This window comes from Vicugna pacos, chromosome 13 (assembly GCF_048564905.1).
Source record: "Vicugna pacos chromosome 13, VicPac4, whole genome shotgun sequence".
Classification (NCBI taxonomy): Eukaryota; Metazoa; Chordata; class Mammalia; order Artiodactyla; family Camelidae; genus Vicugna; species Vicugna pacos.
In genome coordinates this window covers 7,006,391-7,028,290 of record NC_132999.1, presented here as the reverse complement: position 1 = coordinate 7,028,290, position 21,900 = coordinate 7,006,391, and the positions used below count along the sequence as shown (strand labels likewise).

Sequence of the window (21,900 nt, the reverse complement as noted above, 5' to 3'; positions counted from 1 at the left end):
TAGCTGCATCACATTCCCAGCTGAGTTACATTGTACCTTGACTTTATTTACTCATCTGGTGACTAGGAGGGGAGGGGAGAGTAAATTCTGAGGGATACGTACATTGTCTTGCAAGACAGGTGTCACTAACTTATCGTACGTGATTGTTAGTGCTAGCCTTTGAGGGGAAGAATTAGGCCATTTCTGAAGGCCTGGATGGTGTAGCAGGGCATGAGGATTAAAATATTTAGGTTCATTGATTCACATGTTCCCGGGTCAAAATGTCAAGTTACACACGTTCTTCATCAGGATCCTGACTTTGGCATAATGGACTTGTTGAAGTCAAAATTCAACCTTCTCTAGAGCTCAGCTACCCTTATAGTTAAGCTCTGGGACTAATGCTAAGCTTTTTCACTCCTCCATCTACAGGAGATGAGATTCTTTTTATATGCTGTTTAACGCACTGCCTGGGAGGGACTCAGCTGTGAGCCACCAGCAGTAAGTCCTTCTGGCAGCTAGCAGAAGGAATGTTTAAGTTCAGAAGGCAGCAACCTGAGTGATTAGTCACAGCATCCACCATAAGTAAGGGCTTCTTTTTTTTAAGGTAGTGGATATTTCAGCATTTTAAGTATTGATGAGAAGGGTCAAAGTCAAAAGTACAAAGAGTGAAAGGAAAATTGTACAAGGCAGTTTTATGGAGGATGGAGTAAATGGGATCCAAAGTTTATGCAATGGCCTTGGCCTCAGATTGGAGGACACTTAATGTGTTAAAATAGCAAGGAATGAGGAAAGATGAGTGTAGATGTATAAAGAGTTTTAGGCTTATTAGCAAGCGGTAGAGTGACTCTTATCTGATGGAAATGAAATAGGAATTACAATCAACTTTTAAGAATGAAAGAGCCCCTAGACAGCAGTGATTTTAGGAGAATGGAGAAGCACTGAAAGCTTTTATTCACTGATTTTGTGTGTGTATGTGTCCCTACTGTGTGCTATTGTGAAAAGTAAGGAAATAGACTATTCAGAGCAACATGGTAAAACTGACAGGCATTGTTGAGGGCCCAGATGAAACTGGTGGTCAAGAACATTTTGTAGAAACAGCCTCCCTTGCTTTGTAACTTTCTCTAAGAATTCTCAGCTGACCCAGAGGAGCATGGAAAAATGCACATTTGTGTTAATACAAGGGTTGAAATTTTTCCATATGGGTTTAATTAAAGTAGATGTAATTGGGGTGTTGGCCAGGGTGCTATAAACTGAATTAGGGAAACTAAACAAAGAAGACACTAATGGATTGACTCACAATAAACAGTCACAATTACATGTTAGAATGTCTGTAAGTAGGAGGAGTTGAACACGTAACCTGGAAATGGAGATCATTTTTGGTAAGTGATTTGGGAGCATGGTTGGATTAGTTGTAAGACTTGGAATGGATGGCTGAGAAGGAAGACAGGAGAAGTCATTCCATTTGAGGAAGTTAGAGAACCCATTGCCACATAATCAGATCAACAGTATGTTCTTCCTCATGATGACTCATCTCTCAGCAGTATTTAATAATATTAATATATTTTTCTTGAAATATACTCTTACCATTATACACAACTGTCTTCTACTTCTCTTTTCTTTTCTACTTTCTCATCTTTGTTAGTTCTTTTTCCTAAAACTGACTTTTCAAGGACATTTAAATTGGAAACTGTTTGCAGATGACATTATACTATACATGGAAAATCCTAAAGACACCATTAAAAAACTACTAGAACTTATCAGTAAATTCAGTAAAGTTGTAGGATACAAAATTAATATATATATATAAATCTGTTGCATTTCTATACAATGAAATCTTAGAAAGAGAAATTTAAAAAATAATTCCATTTACAATCACAAGTAAAAGAATAAAATACCTAGGAATAAATCTAAGGAGGTAAATTATCTGTACTGGAAAAACTGTAAGACCTTGATAACAGGGATTGAATATGACACAAACAAAAGGAAAGATATACTGTGCTTATGGATTGGAAGAATTAGTATTGTTAAAATGCCCATACTACCCAAGTCAATCTACACTTTCAATGCAGTCCCTATCAAAATACCAACAGCATTTTTTATAGAAATAGAACAAATCATTCTAAAATTTGTGTGGAGATGCAAAAGATCCTGACTAGCCAAAACAATCTTGAGAAAGATAGACAAAGCTGGAGGTCTCATGAGCCCTGAAACTATGCTACAAGGCTACAGTGATCAAAACACTATGAATGGTACTGGCACAAAAACAGACTTATACACAAATGGAACAGAGTTGAGAGACCAGGAATGAATCCACACTTATATGGGCAATTATCTGTGGCAAAGGAGGCAAGAATATACAATAGGGAAAAGACAGCCTCTTCCATAAATGGTGTTGGGAAAACTGAATAGCTGTATGCAAAGAATCAAACTGGATGACTTTCTCACACCACATACAAAATTAAACTCAAAATGGCATAAGACTTAAATGTAAGACCTTAAATCATAAAACTTCTAGAAGAAAATACAGACAGTACACTCTTTGACATTGGTCTTGGCAATATTTTTTTGGATCTCTTTCCTCAGGCAAGGGGGAAAAAGGCAAAAATAAACAAATGAGTCTACATCAAACTAAAAAGCTTTTGCACAGCAGAGAAAACTATCATCAAAATGAAAAGGAGAAGTTTTTTGCAAATGATATACCCAACAAGGGGTTAATATTCACAATATACAAATAACTTCTACAACTTAACATCAAGAAAACAAGTGACCCAATTCAAAACTGAGCAGAGGATCTGAGTAGACATTTTTGCAAAGAAGACATACAGGTGGCAAACAAGCACATGAAAAGATGTTTGGCATCGCTCATCATCAGGGAATTGCAAATCAAAACCACAGTGAGAGGCCAACTGACACCTGTCAGAATGGCTGTCATCATAAGGAAAACCGATAACAAGTGCTGGTGAGGATGTGGAGAAAAGTGAAACCTTGTGCACTGTCAGTCGGAATGGAAACTGGTGCAGCCACTATGGAAAACAGTGTGGAGATGCCTCAAAAATTGAAAATAGAACCACCATATGATCCTGGGTACTTATCTGAAGAAAATGAAAACATTATGTACAGAAGATATATGCACCCATAGGTTCATTGCAGCACTGAGGTACAATAACCAAGCTATGGAAGCAACTAAATCACCCATCGATAGATGAAGGGATACAGAAAAAAATATATACAATGGCATATTTCTCAGCTATAAAAAAGAATGAAATCTTGCCTTTTAGTACAATGTGAAGTGGACTAGAAGGTATTATGCTAGGTGAAATAAGTCAGACAGAGAAAAGCAATTACATTAGAAGGAAAAAAATGTTTCTGTTTCTTTAATGTGGTATCTATGATGGATGATGGATGATGGATGTTCACTGAACTTATTAAACTTATTTGATGATGTATTTAAAGCCAATCATTATGCTGTACACTTCAAACTTATACAATGCTATATGTCAATTGTATCTCAATACAACAAAGAAGAAAACAAAAACTGTAAAACCCCTTTAAATCAGTAACTCCACTGAGTAGAATCTCTTCAAAAAATTAAAAACTCATGGAACATGAATATAAATGTTGGCAATGGTATTATATTACCAAAAACTGAAAGCCATCTCCATTTCCTTCAGTAGAGGAATGGTAAAAGAATTTATATCAGATTCATACTCTATGTCACACTGTAATTATTAGAAATGAATAAGCTATACATCAAAGAGAATGTAAGCTTCAGTTGGGCACAGATTTTGTTTCCCTGGAGTATTTCCAGCAAATAGGAAAAGGCCTGGTACATTGTAGCTGTTTAAGAAATATTTGGTAAATAAATGAATTTAATGTGTATTGTTATGGAAACTTACGTTTGATACGTCATTAAGTAGAAAACAATTAAATCCCAGGATAATTCATGGAGCAAGATATAATTTATGTTCAAAGAAGCAAACACAAGGAACCAGAATTATACTTGTTAAACTGTCACCAGAAGTTACCTCTGAGGCGTGAAATAGGAAGAGTGGGGATTCAGAGGAAAACTTCAGTTATATTTCAGGTACTTTGGCTATTGCTTGCCTCTTTTAGAAAAAGCATATATTCATGCATCATTAAAAAATCATCATGGGCCATTTAAAAATCATTTGAAATGGTGACCTGAAGTAGGACATCTATACTTTGAAGAGGAAATAGTGATATTAGCTAAAACCCCACTGACTGTTGATCGTGTGCCAGGCACTGTTTAAATACTATGCATGTATTAACACACCTATTCCTGACTCGTCTAATCCTGTGAGAGACGTGTTAGTACTATTGCCATTTTACAGATGAGGGCACTGGGGATGGGTGCCTGCCTAAAGTCACACGGCTATGGAGTCGTGAACTCAGAATAGAAACCCAGGCAGTCAAGCTTCAGAATTCACAAACTTAACTGTTTCATTAATGCTGTATTTGAATAAAATTTATACTGTGAGCCAAATGAGAAACTGATTGGAATATTGAGAAAGAAGAGAGGGATGACGAGTCAATGAAGGCTGGTAGCAACTCTTGAAATCAAATACTGAAGCATTTGTTTTTTTTTTTTCTTTTAATTCAGCAGAACAATGTGGCTGTGAGCTCCTATAAGGATGCTGATTTTTTTTTCAAGGGGAATGGAGTGTGGGTTGCCTAGAAGATAGTCATCCTGGCTAATGTATGGGTAGGGAAATGGGTAGAAATACACCCCCAAATCCATTATTAAGAACAAAGGTAGCCATATCTGACAGTGGATGATGGTAATACTAATGGGTAAAGATATCAAAGCTGACTGAATTGTGTATTTGTAATAACTGCTGTTAATAACAATGGTGAGAATCAGAAAAGATGGTTTCTTTAGTAAAGCTAAGGTCATTGGGTCCTCTAGCCAGGCCTAATTCACCTTCCGGTCCCAGTTTGTACTTGAACACTTCTGAAACATTGTTCATTCTCCTGGCTGAAAATTCCCCTTCCCCTCCTGTATTGGCACAATCCTACTCATTTTTCAAGGTCAAATTCATGAGTTATCTCTTCTATATAATCTCCCTTGAATATCCCCCCACAGAAGAGAGCATTCCCTCCTCAGTATTTCCTTCCCCCTTTAGTCATTTTTCTGCTGTCATACTTACTATGCTGCCTTATTGTGAGTTATTCACATAGATGTCTCCCTGGACAGACTCTATGTGTTCTTCAAAATCTAGAGTCTTGTTGGATCCTTGTTTAGAAAATCCCAGCATAGTGTCAGGAAGGACAGGATTTTATGAAATAGTAATGCATGTGTATTAATGTATTTACTTCTTTATACCTTTGTAATATGTTACAACTTTAATAATAAATGAACAAGTTTCTTGTAGCTAAGGTTTATTGAATATGGTGGGCACTCTGCTAAATATATGTGTATGTGTGTATGTGTGTGACTTCATTGTTGATCCATCTACCTTCACCATTTTATAGTTCAAGAAACTAAGGCTAATAGAAGTGAACTTGACCAAGGTCAAATTAGTCACAACCCTCAAGTCTAGCTTCAGTCTCAGGTTTGTCTGACTCCAAAGCTTATGAATTCAATAGGTGAAAATTAGAAGCCACGATACAGACAAGCAAAGGCAACAGAAGCGTAAGAAGAAAAAGTCTGCTGGTCAGAGCAGTGTGATCTCTGCCACTGGTCTGGCAAAACACTGTGCTGACTCAGGGACACACAGTGAGGTAGTTCAAACTTCCAAGCCAATATTTCAGGAATAAACCAGAAATAAACCAGTGATTGCTGGTTACAGCAACACTGTCTTATTTCTTAGATTTATACTGAACATTAGACTCATTTCATTCAGTTCACAGTTTCATTTCTTGTATTGTCCAGAAACTTGCCTTTATTTTGTCCAAGAGTGGACATAGAGCTAAAATAACTTTGGACATCTTATTTCTAGATTGCAAAAATAGAAACTCTACATCAGGAAAAATTATATTCTGTGACAATTAACCGTTACCTTTGAGTCTGGAAATATGTCCTAAGGCTTAGCCGTTTGAAGCTGATAAATTCCAGACAACTTTCTATGCATCAACTGTCAATAATTTTGCAGGAGAAAATATTCCTAAGAAGAAATGACTGATATAAATTCCTTTCAAAGACCAGTGACGGCCAAAATCAGATTGTCTTACTGACTAATATTTCATATTTAGATAGATATTCTATCTCGATAATGAACAGGATGAAGGAAAATTCTCTGGAACTTAGAGTCTTTAATCATCTTCTTATAACATATTCTAAGTTATTCAGGGAAGTATTTAGGAACTGACTATTATTAATTTGCTTAGTTGATGACTGAAGCAGCATGGATCTTGCATGATAGAATTTTTCTTTAATTACCATAAGTTTAGCTGAAGGTGCATCACTCAATTTGAGGTGACTCCTCCCCAAATTGGTTGGGGGGGTTTATCATTCTCATATTTACATAAAAATTGATCATGAACAGCTGATGTTGTATCTGCCTCTCACAGACTGTGGCTTACAAAAAATAACAAAAACTAGACAATCTGCTTACTAGATAAGATAGTGGCTGACCTAATGCAACAATAAAAATTGATTCTGGTCGTTCGCCAAGCATTAAATATTTTGTAGGTCTTTGTGCTGAGTTGCAAAAACTAAGAAAAAAGAAAGAAAGTTGGGTTTTATATTAAATTTTGCCTTTTGGGCATTATTACTTTGAAAGTAATCCAGATACTTTGTTTGTATTGGAAGGGTTCAGTGAGACATAGTTAACTGTGAATAGAATTCAAAACAATAACTCTGGGAAAGAACCATTCCCTTTGGTCAGAGGCTATTGTGTCAGTGGTTTTGCCGAGTCAATCAAAAAGAAGAAAGAAAGAGAGAGAACACCAACTGTGAGAATGGAGCTGTCAAGCTGATTGACTAGATAGCAATGCAACGTTTGAAATGTTTTATGTCATAAGGTAAATGCTCAGTTTTTATCTGAGTGTTGGCAAAAACTAAACCCAACAACTTGAAAATCCTACAGAAGTGTCAGTATTGAGAAATACAGAAAAACTAAACTACTTTTGCATAGAATTGAAAGCAACAACCACAGAAATTATTTGTCTAAATGCGCTGTTTCATACCACAGAGACCTTTCAGGGAGTATCTACAACTAAAACTGCATGCATACTTAATAGTGACTTTTTTCTTTTCCTACAAATTTGTTAAACAAGTGGCTTGTCAAATCCATAAGTTTTGTTTTAGTTACAAAAAAAGTTGTGTTTTATGAGAATTATTTGATCTTTAGGAAACTATTTTAATAGTAGAGCAGTAAAGAAAATGTTTTTTCCCTGTTGATTTGAAAAATAGAACTAAAACAATAGAAAATAAAAGTTATTTAATTTGTGTTTTATTTAATTTCTTTTTCCAAATTACCGTTAAGCTTCTTGTGCATGGCTCCAGCTGACTTTTCTAATGTTGCTAAGAAATAAATCGTTAAAGACTCAGTGCTGGTAGGCATCACGTAACTTCTGTTCTTTGTTATAGAGCTGCCCTGGGCAATTTGTCAACAAAAAGTTCAGGGAACTGATATTTTTCTCTAATTAATGTCCCTTCTTATTTCCCCCTTCATATCTTAGTTTGCCATCTATTACCTGTTTTTTTTTTAATTGGCCTATGTAGATTTTAATTAACTCATATTTTGAAAATTAAAGCAGGCTATCTCATTACATTATCCTTCACTTTCTCTGCTTACCGATAGATTTCATTGTCAAGACAAAATGTTTTCCTTTCTATAGGAAACATTTCTCATTTAATCTTTTAAATTAAATATAAAATAATCTTCACTTGGCTTATTCTGTTATTCTGGCTCAGCTGCTGTCTCCTTCGTTTTAAACTCTTTATATAAACTTACAATTTGGTTTTAAAGTTAACTCCTATGTAGACTCAATTTTCCCACTGTTTTATTTCATCCATTTTTAAATGCCATCTGAGGACAAAATTTGTTTTATTTCCTGTTTCACATGTTCCTGTCTACATTTCAGTGTGGTTTGTAAAAAATGTATAAAGGACATTTCTATCCTCTCTTTTTTTGTTTTATAGTTCAGTGTATTATTTACTCTTTAAAGTGTTTCTAAGAAAACATGCCTGTTATTGTTACATCATTATCCCAATTGATGTCTGTGTGACCACTGAGCATGTTAATCCAGTGTTCAGTCAACCACAGTAGAAAGAAGCTGAAAAAAACTATTCTCTATAATTTACACTCACTGTTGAAAAATTATAACTAAGCATTTGAAAAAATCTCTTTGGCAAGGGAAGAAGTTAAGTGATAACACTTTACCATTTCAAATGCATTTTTTGTTCATTTGTGGAATACCATGTTTTCTCATTTTAGGTGCTTACATTTATTTTCTTAAAGACCAGTGAAGGTGTTAAACTGGCGATCATTGAATATCTTGCAGAAATTTAACTGTTTATTGTAATTATATAGTTTTTCTTTTAACCTATTGAATACTACACTTTATTAAATATGCATCATTATAATTGATATACATCAATATAATAGTTGTATTGTGTATCTATATATAGTTATTAAATATAATATGTTATTGCAGTGGTTACTCATTTAATTAAAACCGTAATGCTATTTTCAATACCTTGCAGGGTAAACTGCAAGAACTGGATTTCAAATGGAAAGTCCTGCCAACTACACTGTTCTTTGGATCCAGCTTGGTGTCTGGTAAGTCCTGAGATTGAGGAAAATTCTGTCTCTGCTACTTAGCTTGGTGATCTTGAACTAAACATTTGTTCTTTCTGGTCTCAGTTTCCCATCTTATGAAATGAAAAATGATTGTATTAAATTACTTCACAGCTCTTGGTAGCCTTTGAAATTTCAATGACTGTATAATTCTACCCCCATTTTTAGAGATACCTGATAAAACAGCAATCTTTTGGGAGAATCTTGAAAACGTGTATATTAAAACATGCACAAGTCATTACTATTATATGGAAGTATAATATAAGCAAATAATTCTATGAAGTATAATATTCTAAATTAGTGCTTTATATTAATTAATAAATATGGTTTATTATTACTTGGTGGTTTTCCTGTGGCATTCCATGATTCTCTAAACTTTGTGAAGACTTTAAAGTTTATAGTAGAAAACTACGATTAACCAAATAACGTTACCAAATTATTCTCTCTGTCTTTGCTCTGAAAACTCATGTCGGCTCCTCTTGATTAGAAATGGAGATAAAATTAATTGCCTGATTTTTGATAGAGGTTTTCAAAAGCTTAGCAGATTTTATTAGCTAAGCCAAACAATGTCTGGGTGAGACAATTTGCCTCTTCTTTTTCCCCTCCTCCTGCCCCTCCTTGCTCTTTATAATCTGGATCTGGATCAGTGGCTTGACAGGTGCACACTGGAGCTAGCAGAGCTATTGCTTTTTCTTTCTCCCTGTTGTTTTTAACTTGGCTTACAGTCTAACAATAAGGAAAAACTCAGCATTTCCTGTCCCAAGAGCATGAGCTTTCTGCCCTGCTCTGACTTAGGCAAGAACATCTCCAAGCCAAGCGTGCTCTGGTGGGGTGTGAGAATCCTGACAGTTTTTGTCACATGGCCTGCCCTGGAGCCCTTTCTCCAGTGTCTTTCCATGATTAAGAAATGCACAGATGTAAAAGAAAGCTGCCAGTGCCTTGAAGTGAAATCTCAGAACATCATAACGTATTATGCTGAAAGCAATGTCATAAAAACAGGTATTCAGGTCTGAGGAAATACGAGCAGTCGAACACCACAAGGACTAGGACGAGGATCTTTAGTCCAATGCCTCAGCAGTCAGCTTTGGCATGTGAGAATGTACAAGAGGGTGGTACACCTTTAGCTTTGAATGTTTCACCAATTCATTCCCCTGGCTGCCTTCCCAGAGTCCATGAGCATCCTAGCCCCTAATGAAGGCTTCACTGCATTCTTTTGAACTGATTCCTGCCAATATCAAAGCAGCACAGCAGAAACAAAAACACTGCTGTGATGTTCGAAATCACAATCGTTACCTTTGAAAAGAAGTCTTACTATGTAGGTTAGAACAATATCCATGTGGTTCCAGTAGTGGACTAATGGATTCACTGGAAGGCTCTCTAACATGTAAGTGGCGAGGAAAGAATATTACTCTTTGTCTGGGTACCTATTTTGAAAAGTAGAGGTGGATTTAAATATCATGGTGCCATGTTAAATATTGTAAATATTTGCTTCTTGCAGGGGACTTTCCGGAGGAATGAAAATGCAGAGATGTGCAAGAAAAGTTAGTAATTTTTATTTTATCCTTTAAATAGAGTTGAAATATATGAAACACGTAAAGACAGAAACATAAAAGTTCTAACATGATTGTGCTATTTCTTGAAAAATGTAATAATGTAAACCATGCAGTCTCATTTTGAAGATCTGTAACATCTGGTAGTCGATACTTTTGTGATGTCTCAGAAAAATACTGACATTAAATTTGATGTTTCTGGACTTGAAGTGACCTGAAAAAGCTAAGAATAGTTTCTTAAAATGCATTCTTGTTCTAGATTTCTCTCTCAGAGGCTAATTGTTGATGTTATTAATAGCTGTCTTTCCCATTTTCTTCAATCAATGTTAGAAAACATAACTAAATTATCATATCATGTCCATCCATTACTAATAAACTTGCTATACTCAAAACTCTTTAAATGCAAAACTACAAAAAGTTCTCATTATAAAAATTACTAAGTTTACAAATTAATTGCAGGTTTCTACTTCTGCCCTTGGTTAAATGAGATACCTTCTCTGTGCCTCAGTTCCTTCACCTTTATATACTAAAGCAGGTCACCAAAGTAACATTACAGTGACCCTGAAGGGAAGCCAACTTAGTCCCAAACAAAGCATGATAGCTTTGCTTTTAGGGTGAATGTATGAACAGAGTTAGCTCTCTGCTCTCCACTCTAAATACAAGAACTGCCTTTCTTTAGAAAAGTCTGTTTGATATGATTTTGCAGCATTTGGTGTATCTCTCTAACCCAGTACTCCTTAGTAATTATCTATTAACTGCTTGTCTTCTTCACACTAACCTTGAGCTCCATAATGAAAAGGACTATGCCTTTCTCTCATTCTCTTGTTATTTGTAGCCCCTAGTGCCATCCCTGACACATTAGGGGCTCTCAATAAATGCATGTCAAGCACATGAATGAATGAGTAAATTCATACATGGATGCTTGGAAGGACCCAGGCCAAATGTGCAAATGGCAAACTTGTTTCAGTAGGCTGCCTCCCTCTTTTCTTTTCACCTGGGTTTATGTTAAGTTTCATATAATCATAAAACTAGGGTGCAAATCATAACACTCAACAAGAATACAGAGATGCATCTATTTTGAAAATACAGAAAAACAAATTGGGACGGAAAAGCTTTCTTAGGTATGTGTAGGGCTATTTGGAAAAGAAAGTAACTTTGCTGTTATTGCAAACTTATTAATGTTTGCAGTTGTCCTGATTATTCTAACACAAACCAAATGGCATTTAATTTGGGAGAAATTGCTCTGGACGTGCAATCTAAAGAGGCGAGAAATGGAACAGACTTTCTTTATGCCGTGTTTGGGATGTGGTTAAATTATTTTAGGATGTTCAACAGTGTAGTGCAAATTCAAATCCTGTGGGCAAAGCTAAACAAGCAATGTTAGGCAGCTTAGCCACTTAATCTTTTGGTGTTCAGTCTGTTGGGTCTGAGCTGTGAAATGGCTCCTGTGGCTTTCATGTGGAAAATGAGAATGTTCTGTAACGGCTGATGTGGGAATAAAGAAGTAAATACAAGGAAACTCTTACAAGCTCTTAATATTAACTGCATTAAGTAAGTGTAACTAACTTCATTAAGTTATTGATTTATCAGGGCTTGACCAAATGCTATTTCCCTTTGTCCTCTTTGGGGACAAGGACAAAAAGTACAAGGAAGTTAAATGAGCCAGTTGTTAACTAGGTTATTGGTGAATATACTGACTATTCTTCGAGCCGTCTAAGGAGAATGTCCAAGCGGCCGTTTATAATGGCAGGAGAACAGAGTGGGACTTACTGATTCTGGTCATCTAATTATTAAACTATCAATAAATATGTATTTCTAAGGAATTTTATATAGTCGGTCTGCCTAATTAATGAAAACTCTACGACCATTGGGACTGAAACTTCAGATTTCAAGGAGGTGCCTCATTACATTTTATTTTCCCTTTTTAAATATTACTGAGTTACTCTAACCTTAGTTTATAATGTTGGGGGAAAACATAGCCTGCTTTACATGGTTAAATGAAATAAACTATTAACTGGTAAATAAACAGTAGATTGGTGTTTGGGGATGAAGTTTAACACGATATATTTAGGACAGGCAAACGACACTTTGATTTCAGTCACATTTGGGTGGATTCCAGACCCTATTAAAACTGACAATGAAAGCAACTTTATTTACTTAGAGCTGTGAGGGGTATTCTAGGGGTCCTCGCTGTAACTGCCGGGCTCAAAGGAGCTGCAGTATCCTCTCTCTCGTGTTGGTGATTAGACTTTTGGACCATTTTAAAGTATGCAGAGGGGTTTCTCATTGAGTTTCTAAAGCTTTTAAGTGCAAATCCCAATTGTGAGCTTCAACACACTTGAATTCTGATTACCTTTTCAGTCCCTAATTACCCAGGAATCAGGTTATAAGCAGGCACTTTGAACAATAAGAAAATCAAAAAATGGTGTATGTGGTTTCCTGTCTGAAGAGTAAGCTGTCCTTCAGTACATGCGCACTGCAAACATAAATTATTTGGTGTGCAAAAAACACTCAGTACTGTCCCCATCAAAAAAAAAAAACAAGCAAAAAATCAAAACGAAACAAAACAAAAAACCATACAAACAAAATGAATTCTCTCCCCAATCCCTCTTTCATCATAAAACTTAGACATCTTCAGGCAGAAAAAGACATCTTTCTGACCATAAGATACAAAAATAAACCTGAAGATTACTCATAATACACATTTGTAAAACAAGTCTTTGAAAGGCATTGCTTCAATTATTCCGTTCCTGTATAATCCCTTAAAGAAAGCAGTTATTTCTACCATATCCTTGTTTTTTCTATTAATCGTACTAAAAGAATTTCCCCAACCGGATTGTCTTGATGATACGGACTGTGCCTAATAATTTTGTATACTCTTCACAGAATACAGTGGAAGGTCAATAATAATTTGCTAGCTGATCTAAAATAAACATGTGTTTGAGTATTATTTATCTGCAACACTGATTATCCTCTTAAAGATCACAAAGTAAAATGCTAGGTTTTGAGATCATATCTTAGACGTTATATCCAGAGATAGAATTTTCCCTCCCAAAGGGAGGTTTATGAAAGAGCGCCAGGAAGACTTATTTTTCCTATTTTATTATTATGAAATATTTACATTTTCCTCTCAAAATATACTTGTTCACCTCCCAAGAAGTTTTTTGTTTTGTCAGCCTATGTGCAACTCTTTTTAATTTTTCCTATTTGCTTCCACTGTGCCTGTGTTCATAGATGCAGTGTTCCTCAGGCTTTAACTGATTAAACACAAATTCTTTGAATATAGTTTGCAAAGTTCTAATGGATTATAAGAAACTGATACAATTTTGAAGGAATATTATATAGAAGAACTGAATAAGTATCTAGTTAATAATTTTAAAGAATAATTAATACTTAAAATGTTTATTCTTATTGGACAATCGTCTCCAGCTGTTTACCTGATAAGGTATTGCTTATTTTCTCAAAAACAACAACAAATAAAGCAAATTTATTTTCTCCTCTCTACTGGCTCTTTCTTAGTATCATAGAAATATAATATTATTCTTTGTAACTTTAAAAAAATGAACAAAATGTTCAGCCTACTCACTCTTCAAATGACGACCTATTTTTTAATCTCCCCCCCCCTTTTGTTTTTGCAGAATTCCTAGGACAGTATCTATTGAGGCTGCTCCAATGCCTCTTCTCCCATTCTCTCAATTCCATTCAATTGAGACTTTGCCCTCCACCACTGCAACAAAACTGCTCGTGTCAGGGGCAATACTGAACTCCATAATGCTAAATCCAATGGTCATTTCGGAATCAGGTGACTGTCTCCTGACACACTCTGCTGGGCACCATGCTCTGCAAGTTTCCTTCTTACTGTCTGACTGGCTTCTCTCCACCTTTGTTGCAGATTTCCCCTCACATCCCCAAACTCTTACTGCTTCTCTTTTCCATCAGCACTCATGTCTTTATTAAACTTACCAAGTGTCATCGGTGTAAATACTATCTCTAGACTCAGGACTCTCAAATATTTAACTGCAGCCTTAATCTCTTCGGTGAACTCCACACTTGCGGTTTTCAGTGACCTACCTGACATTTTCTCAAGTCTACTCGGCACCTCAGAGTTAACATGTGCAAAGCGGAAGTCCCCATCTTGTGCCACACACCTGCTCTTTCAGCAGACATCACTATTCTAGCTAGTGGCATCTCTAATCTAGCAGCTTAGGCCAAAACTCATGAATTCGTCTTTCCCTTTCTTCATGATCTCACACCCTACACTCAAAACTTGAGCAAACCCTGCTGACACAACCCTCAAAAATGTCCAGAGTCCTACCTTTCTCTACCCACCTCCACTGTTGTCCTAATTCAGACCACCACGATGACCCTATGCGGGACACTGTGATTGCTTGTTTACCTGACTGCCTGTTTGCGCCCTTGCCCTCTCTCTTAGGTTGGGCTCACTTTCAGTCACAGACTTCCTCAAAAAATATTTGAGTACCAGTAATCTACAGGGGAGATTCTGCCAGGAAACACCCACAGGGATGTGTAGAAATGAGGCAGAGAAAAAGGAAAAGAAAAAAATAAATAAGTGTTTACTCTTAAGCAGGTTACCACAGCAGGCAGCTGTGGTTCAATTTTTCTGGAGAACTCTGGGAGACATGCAACTTGTTGCATGGACTGTTCTGTTGGGCAGGGACCACTTTACATTTCCCTTTGTCCCACCTGGACTGGGTGGGCTGGAGGGTCAAAGAAAGTCCTCAGGCAGAGACAGAGGCTAGGTCAGCTGCATAATTTGCAAGGCCAAGTGTAAAATGAAAATGTGGGGCCACTTGTTAGAAAGTGATTGTGAATTTCAAGGATGTGACAGCAGAGCTTTAAACCGGAGCCTTTCTGATCAGAGAGCCCTGTACATCTGCCTGGGTTGCACACCCGTGAAGTCACAGGTGCCGGCAGTGGGATGTGTTGGAAGAGGCTGCTTGGGAATGGGAAATGCCTGGTGATATGAGTAGGGTACCTGGTATGGGCCGGGAATTGGTTCCAGCACCCACCCCAGAAGATACCAAAGTCTGAGGATGCTCATGTGCCTTCTATAAAATGGCACAATACAGTTGGCCCTCGGTATCTGCGGATACAGAACCCGCCCAACCCAAAGAACCAACTGTATGTTATTTTATTTAAAAATAGCGATGATTTTTGTCTTTATTTCTAATCCTAAATTTTGTTTCTGTTACCAAACTTATTGCAGTTGCAAGCTTTAATATCTTTGGTCTCACTGTTGATTTTAATAGAAATGCTCTAATAGTCTGTAATTTTCCAGAGGTTAGAGGACGATGTAAAGGAAAATCTGTGTCACACTGAGCTGGCGTTAGGAATGGGTGACAGCTTTTATCCAATAGCATTTTACCAGTGAGCTAAAAGGGTTTGTCCAGGTCCCAGCTTTGATTGTAACAATACCGTAAACTCAGAGAAGTTGCTTCCACTCTGGTTTTCTGCTGAAGAAACAAGCAAGTGCAAAGAATGCCCCTGAAAGTGGGAGGAAGCGTGAGTGGGAGGAGCTCTGTGGTGTCTCCCGAGTTCATCAGAATGAAGTGGTCTGGAGGAGCCCAGAACTAGGGCTTCCCAGGATGGGGGTGCCGTGAAGCTGGACAGGGAGAAAGGGGGCATGGAAGCTTTCAAAAGTCCGTCCTGTTACTACGTAAGTTTCCTTAGGCACTACCGTCATGTGTTTCTACATTCTGTCTCTTCACGTGCCAGTGCTCTTACTTGGCTTTTCAGTGCAGTAGGTCTGGCCATGGCCTGCCGCAAGAAACCATTAAAATGCCAGTATTCTATTTAACCTACTTATACAAAGTATTATAGTAATGTATTGCCTTAAAACTAAATGTAGCTTTTCATTCTTGATATTGTCCTTACTCGGTTAGAATAGTTAGTTTTTAATTTGTAATCCAAATATTTTATTAAATGCAACTAAAGCATTTTTATTTTAAGGTTACTAAGTTTTTTCTTGTTTTGGTTTAAATTTACTTTGGCAAGAGTCAGCAATAGAGTTTTTCTGGCTTCTGAAATGAATGTGTAGTTTTTCGTCTTCTTTAGCGTTCTGGAGTAGATAGGACGATGTGGGAAATGCCTATTTATTAGAACACTGAAACCACCTGAGCCAGGAATCCTTTTGTAGGTATTTCTTTGACATAGAAGCTAAACACATTAGCAGAGAAATTAAGTAGCTTGCTTTCCTTGAGCAAACATTTTTTTCCCTGGAACATTAGTCCGGTTATCGAAATTTTCAAATTTTAACATACATTTTCAAAAGCAAAATATACAATGTAAAAAATAGTTCCACCTATGTTTCTGTATTTTCCTATTCATAATTTACTGGGTTGTGTTTTTTCTAGTTCATTTGTTTTCACTTTTATTATTTATTCTTTCTTGTTTTTTCTTGCAATTTTGTTGTTATTTCTTATGTCTTAATTTAATTCTAAATACTGATTTCAATTACATTGTATAACAAGCAAGATATTAAATAGTGTTTTGCCTCTGAGCACAGATTTGAGAGCATCCTGTAACTTTTATTGCCCAAGTGGCTTATTCTCATTATTTTCTATATAGTTTGTAACTACATTTTTGATTTAATTTTTTAACGTAAATGCTATTAGAGAATTTCTTAACTTCCTTTCTGTTTATTTATATTTGTTCTAATTTCTGCTTTCATTGAATGGCAATTCTAAAATATAATCTGTACATTTTTATCTTACAGAATTTTCCTTCTTGTCTAGTCTATGACCAATGATTATAAATGGTCCTTGTACCTTTGAAATGAAGATATAATTCCTTAAAGGTGAAAAATCGATCAGTTACAGTGTTCATCAAAGCACTTTTCTATCTAAAATTCTATTTTTATATTAATTATTATCCTTGATTAATTGATTTTTGCCTGTTATCATCCATGTCTTTTCTGATGCCATGTTAGTTATAAATCTACTGATTATCATTTACAAATAGGGGCTGTACATGTATCTGAGGCTGGACTTTTGGAAGAAAATATATCCAAAGAAATGGATATGGGCCCTATGTTTTTATCATTCAAATACTAGATGGCATAGATATAAACAAAAATGATCAGAAATCAAAATTATCTGTAATTATCTTTATTTTGCCTACAGCATCTATGCTCAGAGTGCAGAAATAAAATACCAGGTGTAATTTAATGTGAAAGGCAACATCTTGGAGTTTTAGAAATTCCATAGAAATTCAGCTTTGAAAAAGATTCCTTCACGACACCCTACACAAAAAGTGAAGTAGAACTGAGTATATTAATGATACATATCTTCATCCTTTTAGTGGATCAATTCAGTTTCATAGAAATGCTGGAAAGTTGACAGGTTTTACCTTAAAGTCATCTCATTTATGAAAGAGGTCTCATTAAATAAATAGAACAATAACAATAAGAACAAAACAGTAAATGAAAAATAAAGTTCTTTTTTTTTTAAGTTGTCTTGGGGGCAATCACCTATTTTCAGTGGCTGGTTTTGTAGTATAACAGCTATGACTTAGACCACTGATGAGACAGGGAAAAGCCAAATTTAGACACTCACGCTGTAGTTCAGTGCTGAGACAGTACCTGTCCAACATAATTTTCATATCTCTGTACCCAGATAGGGGTTTCCTTTTTTTTTTCTTTTTTGATTTTATGCTATAGAACAATGGTGAAGCTTTTATTTTAAAACAAACACACAAGCAAAACTCTTGCTGCTGCTTCTGAGGTAGCTGTGTTGTAGTTAAAAGAAAATAAAAAAAAGCTTTAGAACTAAAAGGCAGATTTGGGATTTAGTTCTGACACTAACAGTTTGACATTGAGAAAGTCATTTAACCTTGAAGTGTCTGTTATGTTCTTTGTAATATGAGAAATTATTTGCAAAGAGAGACTAAACTTTAATGAGACTCTCTTCTTTTCTGGACACAATCGCAGGAGCTCTTCATACATTGTCCTACGTTATCTGCACAGTAATCCAAGAAACGTGTGATTATTCTCGATTTATAGATTTGGAAATTAATATTTCCGTAAGTTAAGAACCAAGCTTAAGGTCACACAGCTCCTAAGAATTTAGATCCAAAGTGTAATCTGACTCTGAATCCGTGCTTTTTTTCTCTGGATGTATTATCATTATTTCAGCAACTAAAATCTTTGTATGGGTTCAAAAAGCACTAGTCTTTCTTCAGATGTATTCTCTGATAGCATGGTATGTAATGTAGATAGTTGAAAACCTCCAAGGAAAAGCACAAAATAAATCTAAAATATTGGCAATGTTATTACTCGTTAACAATCATGTACCATGGAAATTATACTATTAGTAGTCAAAGTAAAAGCTTATTGACGATGAATGGTTTAGACCTGTTAAACTTCTGATCTGTAAGATACTTCTTGGACTATGGAGTTCCAACTGGCTTGTAATATTTTATTCCAACTTCCTGTAGGTAGGTTCACAATAAGACTTGGAGACTTGGAATTAAATGCTGTACTGTTTAGAGGCTACTTCCTCAATTGTCTTATACAAATTTTAGTGGACCTGAGAGTGTCATATGATTTACAGTTCCTCCAAAATATTGATCTAAAATACCAAAAATTTAAAACTTTCAAACTAAAATAAAAATATCTGTGAATTTCTTTTTCTAGGAGCAATAGTGTAACTGGTGCCACATTTACCGTCCTTCTGTAAATAGCTAGGAAAAATGGATGGACATGTGGAAAGAAGAGTGCTAGAATTTAAAATATGTTGGAAAAGAAAACCTTTTTCTTTTCCTCTTTTAAGAGATAATTGACTTCTGAAAGCAAAAATACTAGTATGTTAGCATGTTTATAAGAAATGCAGAAAAATGTGTGCAAAAAAGGAACAAGAATAGGAGTGTAAAAACGGAAGTATGTGACTGTGAGGTTCTTATGTATATGTGAAGTGGTTTAATACAGCTTGAGGGAAGGCTGTAAAAGGTAAATGTGCACGTTATAAACTGTAGAATAATCACTAGAATTAAAAAAAGAGATGAGTTAATAATGAGATCTAATGGAATACTAAAATATGCTCAATTAAACCAAAAGAAGTCAAGAATCGAGTAATAAAAGGATAAGTAATAAGACAAATAGAAAATAAATATTAAAAGGAAGATTTAAACTCAAGTTCATTGATAATTTCAGGTAGTATAAATGGTCTAAATATATGAATTGAAAGCCAGTGATTTCCAAATTTGGTAAAAAATAGTACTCAACTGTATGCCTTCACAAGAAATTAAATAGGAAGATAGATAAAGGAAAATGGTATACCATATAAATATTAATCATAAAAATTGGAGTATCTATTCTAATATTAGACAAAATAGATTTCAGCTTGAAAATATTATAAAGAATAAATATTAGAAAGACTCAAAAAGGTACATTTCATAATAATAAAGTAGTCATTTCATCAAGAAGAAAAAACAGTCCTAAATGTGTATGAAATGAATAACAAAATTACAAAATAATAAAGCAAAACCTTACAGAACTAAAAATGAAATAGACACAAATATAGTAGATTAACATTACTTTCAGTAATCTATAGAACAAGTAGATTGAAAACTAGTAGGAATATAGTTGCCTGAACAACACCATCAACAGTGTTGACTAAATTGAAAGTTATACAGCAGTATAACCAAATGCATAGAATACTCAAAATTTTAAAGTATACATAGAGCATTCACCAAGAAAGCCTGTACCTTGGAACATAAAACAAGCCTCAATAAATATAAAAGTTTTGACATAATACAGATACAATACAGAATGTACTCTGATACCAACTGTATTAAATTAAGAATTAATGGCATCCAGATAACAGATTTGGAAATTAACACTTTTTATTTAACCCATAGGCAAAGGAAAAAATCTGAAAAAAATTTTAAAATATTCCAAACTGAATGAAATGAAAAGGCACTATATTCAAGTTTGTGAAATGCAACTAAGACTATGTTTAGAGAGAATTTTAGAACTTCTAACACATACATAAGAAAAAAGAGAAAGTTTAAAATCAATGTTTAAGCTTCCATTTAAGAAGGTGAAAATGAAGACTAAATTAAATCTAAAGTAAGTAGAAGGAAAAAAACTAATGAAGATGAAAGCAGAACTTAATGATATTAAAAATGGGCAAGTAATAGAGAAAACTGTTGAAACAACAAACTGACTCATTAAAAAAATTCATAAAATGAATAAACTCTAGCTGGCTAAGCTAGAGAGAGAGAAAGAGCATGAGAAACACATAAATGAATGAGGAGTCATAACTAGATTTACTACATTTAAAAGGGATATTATGAAAAACTCAGGCTAACAAATTCTATGACTTAAAACAAATAAGTGATTTTTTTTGGAAAAACACAAATTATTGAGACAAATGTAAGAAACAGGAAACCAGAATAGTTTTCTATCTGCTAAAAATATTGTGTTTGTAGTAAGAAATTTTCACATAAAACATTCCAGACCCCAGAGGGTGTCACTGGTAGATTCTATCAATCATTTAAAGAAGACATATTAACAATCTTGGACAAACTTTTTCAGAAAATAGAGAAGAAACACTCCACAACCCATGTTATGAGGCTGGCATTACCTTAACACCAAAATCAGAAAGAGGCATTTCAAAAGAAGGGGGCAGAGGGAGGAGGAGAAAGAGAAAAGAAAAGAGAACAAACCCACATCCTTCCAGAACTCAGATACAAAAATCTTTAGCAAATGCCATCAAACTGAATTCAGCAATATACAAAAAAGATAATAAATCTTGATCAAATGAGATTTATCCTGGAAATGCAAGGCTGGTTCAACATTCAAAAATCAATGTAATTCAGTGTGAATGTAATTCAATGTAACAGAATTAGTAAGAAATTCCATATGATCATCTCCGTAGAAGCAAGAAATCATTTGATAAAATTCAATACTCATTTCCAATAAAACTCTCAACAAACTAGAAACAGAAGTAAATAGTTTTAACTTGATGAAAGATATTTACAAATAAACTTGTAGACAACAATGTAATGGGGAAACAAATACATAGGAGATGTAGGCATCCTGTGACCTGCAGCCCTCTGGGGGACTGCCTAATCCGTGCCCTGAGCCTGGAACATTTCCTTATGTGGAGGCTGGGTACCAAGCTGTCACTAGCCCAGGCTCCTTTTCCTTGTTAGAAGAAATTTTCCCCTGTTCTGAGTATGCAGTGATCTTCTTTGTATTGCTTAAGTATGTGCATTATGTGATGCCTGGCCATCTGCACGGGTGTATCCATCCCCCACAGGAAAGGAACAGGGTCTTTGCAGTACAAAAGGGCTGCATGCAGTCCATGGCCCTGCGTCAGCTCTCCCCAGGAAACCACCAGCCCGGGAGGCTGGCATGCACTGCAGCTGCTGATCTTGCTGTGTCTAGTCTCTCCTTTCTGTGAGCAAAGCTTTGTTCCTGCCAGCGGTTGTGTGTTAAGTCCTCACAGGCAACTCCAAACCAATAGCAGGTGCAGCAAGCTGAGTATGTGAACTCTTACTGCTGGTGGTTGGCACTGTTATACTCTTTGCCATCCTTTACATGCAGGGAATCCTCACTTGGGATTGGTAACTGGGTCTTCCTG

The 21,900-nt window shown here is 35.5% G+C and overlaps 1 long non-coding RNA gene across 1 annotated transcript; it reads left to right on the top strand.

Moving 5' to 3' along the window:
- The first annotated feature begins 8,637 nt into the window (after positions 1-8,637).
- LOC140700869 (uncharacterized) lies at positions 8,638-10,507 on the top strand. The gene is made up of 2 exons (XR_012079590.1): positions 8,638-8,726; positions 10,243-10,507. It is a non-coding gene; the product is annotated as an uncharacterized lncRNA (long non-coding RNA).
- The last annotated feature ends 11,393 nt before the right edge of the window (positions 10,508-21,900 follow it).